The sequence below is a fragment of the Phoxinus phoxinus genome, assembly GCF_949152265.1.
Source record: "Phoxinus phoxinus genome assembly, chromosome: 18".
Classification (NCBI taxonomy): domain Eukaryota; kingdom Metazoa; phylum Chordata; class Actinopteri; order Cypriniformes; family Leuciscidae; genus Phoxinus; species Phoxinus phoxinus.
In genome coordinates this window covers 15825918-15840446 of record NC_136893.1, presented here as the reverse complement: position 1 = coordinate 15840446, position 14529 = coordinate 15825918, and positions in this window count along the sequence as shown.

The window sequence follows — 14529 nt, the reverse complement described above, 5'->3', positions numbered from 1 at the left end:
GGTTTTATGTAATATGAAGCGATCGTTAGATTTAATCAGCGCGATTTACTGCAATATTTTTTTTCCCCTTTGGCCAGAACAAAGTGGATGTTACTTACTTGTTCAGATGACATTTTCCGGTGAAAACTCTTATGTTGATCATACTTCCAAGTTCCAAAAAGTATATTCTGTGATTCTGAATGACAGTATCCACACATTCTCAATTGTGTTCATCCGCGCTGTGCCGTGTCGAGGCACAACTCACGTAAAGTTGATAATTCCGCGAATGACTGCAATTGCAGATTTCAAACAGAGATGGCGACAAAGGAAAAGCTACGGAAATGCTTTAAGTCTTTTTGGGGTTTTCACAGCAATGCCAATAAAAAAACTTTTTGGTTCCCCAAAGAACCTTTCAATCAACAGTTCTTAAAATAACCATTTTTATTCTAAAGAACCTTTTTTTATATAATTTATATGGCCATAACAACCTTGTCTGGTAAGCTAATCAACAATAGCTACTAACTCTAAGAGACAATATGAAACATAATTACAAAAAACAACAACATATACACATTTCCACTATAAAGTACCTTTTGTGGAATGAAAAGGTTCCATGGATGTTAAGGATTCTTCGTGGAACCATCAATGCCAGTTCATTTATCGTCCAATGAATTTGATGGTAATGTAATTCATTTCCTAAAAGGAAACACATCGCCATTGATTAATTAAGGTTTGTTTTGTCTATCACAAAAAAAAGTAGACAAAACTATTACATGAAGCAACTAATATTGGACATATGCATAATGAAAAGTGTGAAATATTCAACAACGATTTGTCCAATTATTATCTGAGTATCATGTTCTGATTCATACATTGTGAGAGGATCCATTTACCTTTTGCAGCGGGTGACATATATTGAGGTGGACATTTTCCATTTGCATATATATATTTTGTGTGACATCAGTGTTGACCCAGCTGGGGCTCAAGAATTGTGTCAAACGTCATTGAATGTTTCTGTGTTTCATTTTGTTTTGCCCCCTACAGCGCACTAGCATTGTTGATTGTCGCTTCTCCAGCTTTCTAATTTAATCAGTAGTCCCATCGGGCTGGAGAAATGAATCAAGCGTTTGTTTATCCAACATGTCTGTGCGTTTGACTGATGTTCAGCCTTGTTTGCGTCATCCCAGAGCTGTGCCCACTTTGTTATTAATTGAGCTCTTTTTGGCCGTCGTTTTGCCTTTTCTAATTCCCTTTAAGGAAACGGGCTTCTTTTCAGATCTGCGGCACTGTGGGTCATTAATTATGACGGTAATAAAAGGTGCTTGTGTTGTGCCAGTCAGCCTCTGCCAGTGCAAGGAATCTATCTCTGTTAACCGGAGGCTTGTCTTTCTTTGCATTCAGGCTGGAGGGACGGTATTGTATGTAGCACCAACAGGCTTTTGGACTCTGAGGCCAATTGCTACGTCTTAATGCAGTTTACAATACGTGCAGCGACAGTTCTCCAAGCCGCACAAGTGCGTTTTTCTTTTGTAGAGGACAAGTTTGAATGGAAGGAAGAATAATTATGACGAGGGGTCCCATACGTCGTGTAAAGCCTGCGGCCTTGAGAGATGAAGAGTCTTAAGTATGGTTTTATTCTGCCTAGATCTTCATTCCACATTTCTTGCTGAGCCACATTGTTTTGATGTTCTCACAAGTTTTAATTGTGTAAATATTAGATAAAGAATAGAGGCTTACAAGTAATCTTAAGAACGTGAAGTCTCACACATAAATACTACGGAAGACTTTCTTGTTAAGCATTTAAAGGCTTAATCTTCATTATTTGTGGATGCAGTGATGGGCGATACTATGTTTCTTTCTATACAGCATCGCATGGACCACAGAGATATTTTAGCAAATAGCTGAATGCCCCGATTGGCCATATCAAGTATTTCAGAGAGTTTGAAACTGCCCCAGTCTGCACTCTATTTTTGAGACAGGTGAAAGTATTGAATCATTTATTAATTTAAATCATGTATAGGCCTATTATTAATTGCCTTGCCGGAGTTGATTGATTGTGACCGAATCACTTTATACCTTTAAGTCGTCATGAAACGGAACTTGCGATAGTCTTTTCTTCCCTATTGTGACGTATATCCGAGTGAAACGGCTTCTCGAACAATTAAGAAAGAAAGAAAGTATACAGGGCGGGACTTGATTTTGTTCATCAAGAATTGATTGGATTGTTGGTTCGTTGTGGTTTGCTATTGCTGTGATGTCATGTGAGTGACAGGTTGTCCCGCCCTCACGCCAGTGAACACATCATCAGAGAAGAGATTTTGCTGTTTAAGCAAAGTTAGGCTACTTTGATTAAGGATTTCAAGGGCACATGGATAATAATAATAATAAGAAGAAGAAGAATGCACAATATCATTTATAATAAATATATTCCATAAAAAACAAGAATTGTCCAAAAATTTTTTTGTCAATTGTGACTTTAAAGCCCTGGTATAGGCCCCCATCTTTTTCTAGTGCACTATTGAGCACGCAATACATTGAAAGTAGCTACACTCCACTGACCGTGAGCGCGGATGGGTGCGCTTGGTGCGTGCGCAATACTGGACATTTGTTTTCGAGAGCACGGACACAAAAATCGGACCGCAGTGTGTGTCAAAATTGTGTCACGCTCTGACTGTCAGTGTGTGTCTGACTGTCAGTGAGCCGCACAAAACACAGACAAGGGAAGTATATCGGTATTACGTATCGTTGTTGAAATTAATATTTCCAAGGTTTGAAAGGCCAAGACCTCTTTTTTTAATGTTTTTTTCTTCTCTGACTGTCATATACTCCCTCTATATGAACCTTCTTTTTACCCCTGAGCAAAGAATGAAAAAAACATCGTCATGAATATACCGGGGCCTTTAGCAGTAATGACTCTTTAGTATGAAAACATATTCAGAATGTCTTGTGGGACTGTCCTTCACTTCTTGAGAATATGTTAATCCCTGAGACGGCGAATCAGTTGCCGTCTGTCTCATGCTCAACACCTGTATTAAATCTTTTATGCTCTCTGGAGTCTCATTGGGATGAAAATAAGAAATCCCCCTCTCATTGTCCCCGCATGCAGTCAGGGGAATAGTGAACGTCTGCAACAGACCTGTGTTTGGGAAAAGGGCAATTACAAATGAATTTAACATCTAGACGAGAGTGGGATTACAAGGCCTTATATCAGTTATAGAATTCTCCTCCCTCATTACAATTGCACACACAGGCATTTGGTACTGATCTAAGAATAGCACAGAAGGGGGAGAACATTTTAATTTGAAGGATTAGAGCAATTCAGATCAACCTGATTGTACAGACATGATGCCGTCAAATGTTTCAGAACACAGTGGGATGACTTGAGATTTAGGTACTTATATTTAAAGAAGGAGCTCAAACCTAGACAGCTCTTTGATGAAGAATATCATAAAACGTCTATACATTTTGAAGGAGAGGCACAGCTGAACTGCTTAGTAGCTCGACCCTGCGAACCATCAAAATAATTTACAGTCACATTACATCATAGTCGCATTACACCACTTTTGTTTATAATCAGCGCAACAATATTTTAACCCCTTTTTTCCCACATTAATCTCATTCACATTTCCTTCACATTCAAATTTAAATGTATTTTAGTTACAGTGTATACTTAAGCTACAACTAGAAATATACTTCTGGTTTCACAGACAAGGCTGAAGCCTCATCCCAGACTAAAATGCATGTTTGAGCTGTTTTTACTGAAAGAAACTGACATAACTTACAATATGTCAGTGCCATTGTCTGTCTCAATATGCACACCAATAGTTTTTTCTAAGGCACTTTATAAAAGCTCCTTAAATGCCCTAATTGAACTAGGCCTACTCCTGTCTTTGTCAAAGACATGTCTGCGAAACCAGGCCTATATCACTAATATTATTCTAGAAGAATAGATTTTCAGTAGGTAGTGACAGTTGACTGCCATTATGAGTGAGTCATTTAAATCATTCTCTCAAATGATTACTTTAAAAACACTGACATTCAGGAACAAAACACCACTGTGCGTGGCCAAAAATGCACTGTAAACACTATAAATCTCCAACTTAACATTAATCTTGCACAAAAATGTTTTAAATAATACTTAATTTGAGCATTTACTCTCCCTTTCGAGTGTAAAATTTAAGTTTGTCTAAATTAAAAGAAACAAGTTCATGAAATTCAAAACAATGAAACAATTCAGATGACTTAAAATGTGTTAGTTTTGTGAATTCAAAAGAAAAGGAAAGAGCTATATACTCATAAAAGGTAATTTGATTGAACTAATTGGTTTAATTTAAGTTTACGCTACTCAAACCATTTAATTATTTTGAACATTTGGGTTGACAGATGCGGAAGGGTTAAGGCAGCTGTAACTTTGTTTAAAACAATATTTATTTGAGGAGTAAAGCTTTAAATATATACGAATGCTGCTTTTAAACTCACCATGAAATCAAATTTGACATGTTTTATGAAAAATTATGGTGTTTATTATAAATATGCCTAATTTAACATTAAAAAACATTAACTTTCTTTCCTCGCAACATGCCACTATGAGATCGCAGCTGTTAGCAACCAACAACAATCCAATCCGTTCGCGATGGACAAAATCAAATCCTACTCTACAGTTTCACTTGGATGTACAAAAGACGATCACAATTTCCGCTTAAGGACAACTTTACAATGTAAGTTAACTTAAAAGTTGGCATTTCAGTGATTATTTAAGCTATAGCACTGTGTGGATTTTTTTCCTTTCTCTTTATACCTCTCTTACTTTTTTTAGTGTTAAGACAAATCAAGTATAACTCTAGCTCTCCACTTCAGTTTTGCTGACCAGTACATGTGTAGACTATATATGACAACGGCACTGACAAAATGTGTACAGCTGTAGCGACCATCAAACAGATCCGCCTGTTCAATTTGAGGTGGGATCAACATCACAACCCAAAGCAGAACCAGCAATCAATCAAATTTAAAGGGTTCTCGTGCCTCAGTATAAATGTTCCTCTAAGCCTTTTGGTACCTCTCTCTTTTCTCTCACTGGGTCTTACTTAAAATTATGATCAAGGGCAGGTCCTCAGGTTTCAGGGCATCAAATATGAGGCATGGGGGAAGGGAAGAGAAAAGAGCAATAGGGAGAGAGGGCATAGAAAGAGAGGGAGCAAGAGAGGAGAGAACACTTTCCCAGGGTTCTGACAACTAGAACAGCTGAGATTCCGTCCTCCCCCATCCTTTAGGCCAGAGACAGCTCATTGTGCCCACAGATGTGTGTGAGGGAAGGTTGTGATGTTGTGCCAGAACGGGGAAAGTTGTGTAATGAGAAAAGTGGGGAGAATGCCCATTCCTGCTTAATGTTTTTTTTCTCCCACATGCATAAAGAGAGATTGGCTGAACAGCTGCGGCCCTTCCATGTGTCGGTAAGGGTACACAAGCAGCCGGGCTGAAGCTCCGTTCTCTGAGGTTTCAGTGTTCCCAGTTTTTTTTAATGAACGATATGTTAAGAATTAGTATTTTATACACAAGAGAAACAACTGATTATATTATATAATCATTTATCTCTTATTTGAGTTCCATTACAAGGCCCAGAACATGGTGCCAATCTGGACTCTTGCATTTGACATTTTTTATGGGTGTACACTTGCATGTTTTATTTTTATTTTAGATTTAAAATAAAAGATCTATAAAATAAATTAGTTAAAAATAATAACTTTAGTGTGGTCCCTCGTCACAGGACTCAGGACAACATTCAGTTTTCCCCTTTCACTGATGGCGCTCAACAACAGTGATTTTGTTTCTATGGCAGGGTTAAAAGAGGATACAAAAGGTCATCTGCTGCTATCATTTGTTTAATGTAATTTTAGTTTGCCCAAAGCAGGTCATTATCAAACCTTGGAGCCCAAATAAATCCTCCTGTCCTGTTTTCTTAATATGGATAACACGATTCATATGCTCAGTTTACTTACAATATCAGTTTGGGCCATGTGACTCCTGGCAGTTTGAATGCCCTGACTATTTTAAATGCATTTTTGGATGCATCATGAGAACAAACTTAAACTTAACTTCATAGTGGCATCAGAAATGAAATGCATTGGACGTGGCAAGCTGGAGGGTGGTTTCCCACAAATTTAGTCCTGGCCAAAGGCTTTATTATGAGTGAAATGCTGAGAGCAGATGTCAACAGTACTCTTGGCCCTGTAACTGGAGGTGGGTAGAGAAAGTTGTGGTTGTCAGAGGACACAGGCCCCCCCAAAAGCCAACATCTGTTCCTATCACCATCAGTCCTGCAGCTGGAAGGGTGTGTGATGTCATCAGAGGGCAGCTGCCCCCCAGTAGACGACACAGTGAGAGGCTGCGAGTGTGAGAACGTGAGAGAGATCTGGATGTCAGGAAAGGTGAGGTGTCTGGATTTGACTTTGCTACCGATTTTGCCATGATGCTCTCTTTTTTTTGTCCTATCAATTGAGTCATTAAAAAAATAGAATCAAAGATCCTCATGTCTTTGTCAAGTTCAGTTAAAATATATAAAATTATATCAGACCTTTTTAAGACAAGACGCTTTTTACTTAAGATCACTTAATATTTGTAGAAGACATACTTAAAAATATTGTAGCATTATATAACAAAAAGTATGTTAGCTTTTTAATGCTAAAACAATAAATGTAATACTAGGGATGCATATGAACATTTTGGCCGATACAGATAACCGATAATACTTAAAAGCCAATAACCAATGAATATATATAAGCCGATAAATCTAAATCCGAGTTTTTATATAATTTTTGAGAGCCTGATTACAAAAACAAAATTCTCACCATTAAAGTCCATGTCCCAAGCACAAAATTATGATGATGTTCTCATAATTTTATGTAGCCTATATGACAGACTTGCGCTGCACATTTTGCACTTTTTTGAAGGGAATCCAATCACATTTCAAGAAATTCAAAACCATCATTCATGGCCAACAGTGATATCTGAAGCGTCTCAACTGAAGGAAATAATCCATTATTTATTGGCTTTAATATATCAGCCAACGTTTTGTTATTGGACCGATAACGATAACATTAAAAATGAACATTTATCGGCCGATACCGATATGGTGGCCGATACATCATGCATTCCTAAATGCAACCCATTTGCTAATTAGATGTTTTTTTAGCTACACCTTAATGATCATCATACTAGTTCCCATCCAAAAGCAGTGCATAGCTTATTCAGGAAATTGAGAAATTCAAGTAAAGAGTGGGCTTTACCTTAAACATTAAGCCTTCATTTGCAAAGAGCGTCCATAGATCTATATCACATATATGTCAGCAGAGGAGATGTGATGTCTGATAGGGCCCCACTGTGATGTGAGCACTGAGAAGGGGCCCTCTGTTTGAGGGAGACTCGAAGGCTTCGTTATGGAGCTTAGATCACCGTCCATGCTAATATGAACCACGTAAACCAAACATCTCCCTTTCTGTGCCTGTGTGTATAGACCATACCGAGCCACCTCAGGGACCCCAGCATTGCTTTTTAATAAGTGGGGCATTACAAAGCAGCTTCCTGAGACTGCGAACTACCCTTCGGTCCTTAACAGGGAGAGAGGGGTTTTACTGCAATCAAATAGGAGGGATGAGACTCTCACTGGAGCTAAAGAGAAAAGGCATTACTTTCTATGAATACTGACTTACAGAGCCATAGAGCTTTTGCTTATTTTCATAGATGAAATTTTCAGTAACATAACACTTTGAAACCCCTTGACCCCATCACATCCAAACATATTTGCGTGTCCACGAGAAGCATTCGAATATTAGAATGATTTGTGAAGGACCATGTGACACTAAAGACTGGAGTGATAATGCTAAAAATTCAGCTTTGCCATCACAGGAATAAATACATTCAAATAGAAAACCATTTTAAATTCTCACTATTTTTTACCAAACAAATGGTGCATTGGTAAACATAAGAGACTTCTTTCAAAAACATTTAAGAAAAAAATCAACATTTTTCACCAGTAGTCTAAACTGTTATGTCACCCATGGTCATAATAATTGCACTAACTGTCGCATATTGTGCAGTTTATACCCACTAACAACTGCATAGAAAGCACACCTGAAATGAAGTAGACAAATTCACCAGTCTCAACTCATTTTCATCTCATTTATTTCAGATGTATAGTCCTTATACTGAGGTGGTGTGTAATTTTTTAGTTTTTGTTTTTACCTTACCTTTATCTCACATCATAAGTCTAAACAATTTGTGTTGTATCACGTTTGAGGAAACTTGGTCTGTTTATTCTGTTTCATATTGACGCTTAAGGTTACGACACCATCAAAAGAAAAGTTGTAAGTACTCCAGATACGCTTTAGATGCCGCCAGGCTTTGTTCGTACAAATTGGGTTTTTACACTATTTGTCAATCTGTTCTGGGGTGGCTGCATGGTTGAAAAGTTTTGTTGTACTTCAAGACTTTTAATTTTAACAAATTTTCCACTGTCCACCCTCATCCTTAAATGATTTATCTTCTTCAATCTCCACCTCAGCTTTCCAGTGTTAAAGGTTTACTGGAGTACTAAGAAAAAAGCATTTTTACAAAAACAAAAAACAAACTGATGGCTATGGTTGCCAGAATAGTTTTGTATAAATATGGTAAAAATGTAAAGATATTTACAGAAGACCCTGTAAATCAAAGTTGATCAAGAGTATAGCCTTTCCACAAGATGAGATTTATATTAATATATAGAAGGTACACACAGTGTCATGCACTGATGCACACAAATACAAAACACCATCATGGTAAAACGACACTAAAATAATGCAATAAACATTAATTTAACAACAGAAGAAACCCTATACACCAAAGGTCCAGTGGGACGCAAAAACACATTTTCAAGGTGAAAGTAAAAAATTCCAAAAAGAGTATTTAGGAGTATTTTACTATAAAATTATGTGAAATATAAGGTTAGATTTATTTGTTTTTCTCCATACGGGAACTTACTGTTATGCAATTAACAGGTTTTTACTGTAGCATTCTTTTACATTTAAAATGAGTACAATATTTTTGTCTTTACAGTTACTTACAGTATGTCTGGTAAAAGAACTACTGTAAGTGAACCACTGACATACAACGCCAATCTCCCTTCAGCTAATTTTTTTGGGACTGTTTTTGTCTGTAAACATCATATCCAGCATCTATTTGTGTCCCACAATTATTTTACATGACCTTGCTCACATGGCCGTCTCTCCAAACTGCGACTCAAAACGTGGTGTCTCACATTGAGGAGTCTGAAAACAAGTTGTTGTATCTATAATAGGACTAGTGCTTTGTGGCAGACTGCTCTTGCCCCGGGAGATATTTTCCCCTCGGACACTGGGCTCACAAAAGCACCCAGTGTACTGCGGCAATTCCCTTCCTAATCTTCAGTATCCTCTTAACCCCCCCACCCTCCTCACCCGAACCCTCCCATCTCGCCCTCCTTCATCTTCTCCATCAATATAATAAGTCTACAGTGCCCATAATTTGGTGTCATGTCTCTGACCTCTGGCTCATGAGCAGCCACAGTAAGCACCACGCTGATAAGCAGAGGGATCCATTTTTCTGCATTGGATTTGGCTAATAAAGATATACAAGCAGCTTGTCGATAGCCCTCCGCTCATGACGTCGAGCCTGCAAGGCTGTGCAGGGTATTTGCGCAGGGTTTCTCATGTCACTTAAACACAGACGGCTGGGGGTGTTTGTGACAGTGCGTTTGGCGTGAGGATAATCTCATAGCAAAATATCAATGAAAATGTACACCTGCTTGAAGTGAAGCCGTTTACCAGTTAACCTATAGCATTGTAAATTCCCTGTGATCAGCCAGTAACATATCTTATGTCTGGAAAATGTGTACCACACATCATTTTGTGAAAGTCAAATGAGTCAAAGTGTCCAGAGGAAGGTTTGAGGTGAATGGAGGACTAAGCCTGAAGACATTTTATAGCTTGAAAACATGTGAAATAGAATGCTGTAGATTCTGTCTTGAACTACAGGAAGCATATTTTAAACATTTTTAGTGCAGGATGAACTCTTCAGTCCTAGCTGAACATATTTGGGTCATATCCACTGCACTAGCATATATCTTTGGAGCCCCCTATAATTGATAAGGGTGCCCTCTGTTGACTTGATATTGTATCGCACCCGTTTAGGGATAATAGCATTGAATTACATATTATTCTTAAAGGTTCCATTAATGATTCGTAAAAAATAAATATTTTGAAAAAGGAAAAGCCATTCCATTGCCAAATGATGAGAATTCCAACAATAAAGATGCTACATTTAAAACAAATCTGTGTTTACACGGCTTTAGAAGCAGCATAAGTGGAATCCAATAATTGTCCTTTAATATTAACGACGATAGTAAACAAACAGAAAATGGGGTAACATTTATTTCATTTATAAAATCTCACAAATAAAACTCATATACCTTTACACGCTTTCATATGAACTGCCACATGCAACTACATTTGTTTTTGACTTGAATCGGCTCATAAATCAATCATTCAGGATACACTGGTTGCGAGGTAGGCTATGGCTGCATCCGAAATCGCATAGGCTACTACTCTATAGTACAAAAGGCGAAAAACAGAATGTGACAAGAGTAGTATGTCCAAATTCACAGTAGTACCTGGATGACCTTCTTCTTCTGATTCTGAAGTGTGCATATAATGATGGACACTTTATCCCATGAGGACACGTGAGAGGATTTGTGAATGGCAGTGAAGCGACACAACTGACGCTGGTGGTACAGTAGGTCACATGATAATGGCAACATGGTGATGCATACATCAATACTACACACTCTTTTAGCAGTCCTGAATTAGGCAGCGATTTCAGACACAGCCTGTGATATTCATTCACTAAAAAGAGCCGGCTCGTAAAGGTCATTTGTTTGTTAACCGAACTACACTGATCACGATAGGCGTGTTCAATCATTCACTGGACACCATCCCATGAGGCCACAGAGGATTTATGATTGGTAAAGTAAAGTGACATAACTGACGCTGGTAGGTCAAGTAACAGTAACAACAAGTATGTCTGAATTTAATATACACATTCATACTATATAGAACGGCTACTTTTTTAACGGTCGCGAAGTAAGTTCAAAGTCAAATGTAGCCTACCTCCTCAGACAGTATGCGGTTGCGGACACAGTTGTGTTCGACTTAAAGCGGCGCTGCGCAGTCTAATCGATGTGACATCAAACCAAGAGCGATTAGAGAGCAAACAGCAGTAGGCTACTCTGATGTCATACATCGATTAGACTGCTACTTTTTTGGCGTTCTGTTTTTCCCATACTAAATAGTAGGGAAGTATTTAATTTCAGACGCTGCGCTACTGTCTGTTTCATTCCCAGTGTTTTCGGTGCTGTTGTTCGGTACTAAGTATTTCATGAAACTCTGTAGAAGAGCCTATTTTATTACGATATTCCATCCGAACAGGCGGAAGAATGCGTATGCACAAACTGTTTACTGAACGTGATTCAGTGTTTGTTTGTTTATTTAAAATGGATATAACTCAGTATAATCCGGTTCTCAGTTCCTAACGCTATACTCTTTAATCTTCCCATAATCACATTTATAGACACAGCACAGCCATGTAATGGTTAAATCACTGACAGTAGCCCACAGCAGACATCAGGGAGCAACTGGGTGAGCAAATCCTGTGGAAGCGGAGGCGCCGTGCACAGCGCAAGCCTGAGATAGCAGCTGGATACTATAGGATGAATTCCACTGTCCTTCCAGCGCATCCCACAACGCACACGTATTGTATAGCTGGCTACCGACACGGTTTGCTTTGCCCGTTGAGTGAGAGAGGCCTATAAAGATGGACACACAGCTCCACTGACCTGCATTAGAAAAGTTCAGCCAGCCTCTCCAGCTGTGACGCACGGACAGTGACTGGATGTCTTCATTGGTCAATTGGCTGAAACATCAATTTTCACCCTTTTAAGAGGGACAAATAGCCGTTCAAAATTAAAACAAACTGAATCAGCGTGAATCATCTTCCGAGTTCTTTTTCGGAGGCCTTTCCAACTGTGATTAGAGCAAAAATCATGAGATATTTTCAAACATAGACAGTGAGCTTTAGCTATTTTTGATATTGAATTTCCTCTATATTCCATGACTAACACTATAGTGTTTAGAAAAGTCTGTCCATTCAATTGTGTGATTTTGGAGAGCATTTCAGAGTCACAGTTAAATGTGTAGGTTGCATATACAATCTGCAAATTGTAAATAGCATTTTCTGGATCATCCCACTGACATCCATCTTTATGATGCAACTCGCTGGACAGCCGGAGAGCAAAATATGAAGTGTTTGCACTCAACTCACTGTGATGTTTGTGACTCACTGAAGGCACACATTTGACACAGTTGACTTTAATGACATGCAGGCAAAAGAGGGATGCGGATGAAGAAACATCTTTTCATGTTCTTGAACTGTTCTCCTCTCCCATATGAAAAAAACCTGTTTCTCTGTGCACATTTGTTTCCAATTCATCAGTAAAAAGGAAGAGAGGCTGGGGTTCAGCCTGATCTCTTGATTTCTTGTATCTTGTTTGGACATTGTGTTGTTTTTATGCATACTTTTATCCAGACCAAGTTAGAATGTTGTTGGCATGTTCTGTTATCGAGAGTTTGATAGGAGTGTTATTTTGCTATTTGATTTGCAAATTGTTGCTTTTTTCGTGACTTCCCTTTGTAACATGAAATTTCTTGTAAAGTGAAAAGCTTTTTTTTTTATTGTCAAACTAGTCTTCTTTTGAATTGTGTCCAAATTACAGTTTTCCCCCTGTGTATTTTCTTTTCATTTTCGTTATTGCTTTCAGTCTGTATTCCTTAAGAATTTAACGTTTGACCTTAGAATCGGTAGCACCATGCTTAACCAGAAATGTTAAACATTATTTATCGATTTTTTTAAAATCATGAATTAGGCTATATTAAAATTATACTTAACAAAAATATTATTTATTAATAATTCATTATTTATTATGAATGCACAGAAACTAAAGTTGAATTAGCTAACATTTCAATGTCAAGTGGCAGTTTGGTGTATTCATGAGAACATTGAATATCAGATTTAAGTGACCGTTTTGTAATTTTGATTATCAGATGATTTTGATGATAGTAAAATACTATCAAATGTATCGTTTTTGCAAGACAAAACTATATACCTATATAATGAATAAAAACAGTAAGAAAATTCCCAGAAGTCCCTGAATGGGACTTAATTAAATTTAGTATAAATACATTTGTTTCTACTAACTTTTTGTTATCAGTAATGTACATTTACATTTGATGTTTTTTATTGCATTATTTTAGCATATGTATGTTACCCTGTTTTGTCTTTGCATTCCAATGCATCCACACAGGCTTTATGGACAGCAGGCCACTTGTGATAAAATTTGTTGTGGTAATTAATACATTTTAAGGTAAAGCAGCAAACATAATAACATTAGACTATTTTTTTTTTAAAGTTTTTATACCATACATTTAACATGATCTTTTTTTATTACAGTGCAAAAGACTCAAATACACGGAAAGTGTAAGGACAAGATATAGATGGCAGAGTTGCTTTTAGACAAAATACCCAAGGCTCCCTATATGCGTGAATGATCTCATGTGTTAATGATGTTCTCTCTTTAAACATACAGAATAAACTTTACTGTATAGCCTATATGTTTTGAGCAAGGCCTCTCAGTGCTGGCTAATGAGGTGTTACAAACATGTAAACCAAGCCAAGTATTAACAGAAAAACCTCTGTTCTCCATTTCCATTGCTATGTGAATCCACAGCACCATGACCAACAGCCCAAATGCAAACATGTTGGCAGAGTATAAAAGTCAGGGAAAGAGTACGGACTAGAAAGAGAGAGAGAGGGGAAGGGAGAAACATTATACCGTGATGTTTTGGGTGTAAATCTCCCGTGTGTAAGGGGATTTTGAGGTTTTCAGAGGAGGCGATGGTAAATCGATGGAGTCCATATGTTAACGGAGGTCAGGGTCTTCTGTAAGTGACATTACATATCGCAAAACCAGAGCCAGCTACCAGATGAAGGCAAACGCGGAAGCTACCGTGTGAAACAAGGGCAAGAGATTGCTATTCGTCATGCCGCACCAGCACATTTGTACATGAATATGTCTTAAGTCCAGAAGACTGACCTGCACTAACAGTGACTATTCTGTTAAATCGACTCATTTCCTGCAAGTAGCCTCTCTCAAATCTTCAGGACAAGCTTCGTCTCCATGGTATGACATTGTGTCCCACTTGATGCATAGAGAAGAGGTGCATTTCCCTCTCCAACTACCAACTAAATAGCCTGTAAACTTAATCATGGGCTTATCCAGCCCTCCTCAGATTCCTCCTCAATGGCTCCTCTTGTTTCCTCTATGCAACATTTCATCACCATCGCCTCATAAAGACATCAGTCTCTCCCATGATGGCGGGAAGAAGGAGGGACACTGTGAGCAGTGAAGCTGTGAGTCATTGCTATAATCCC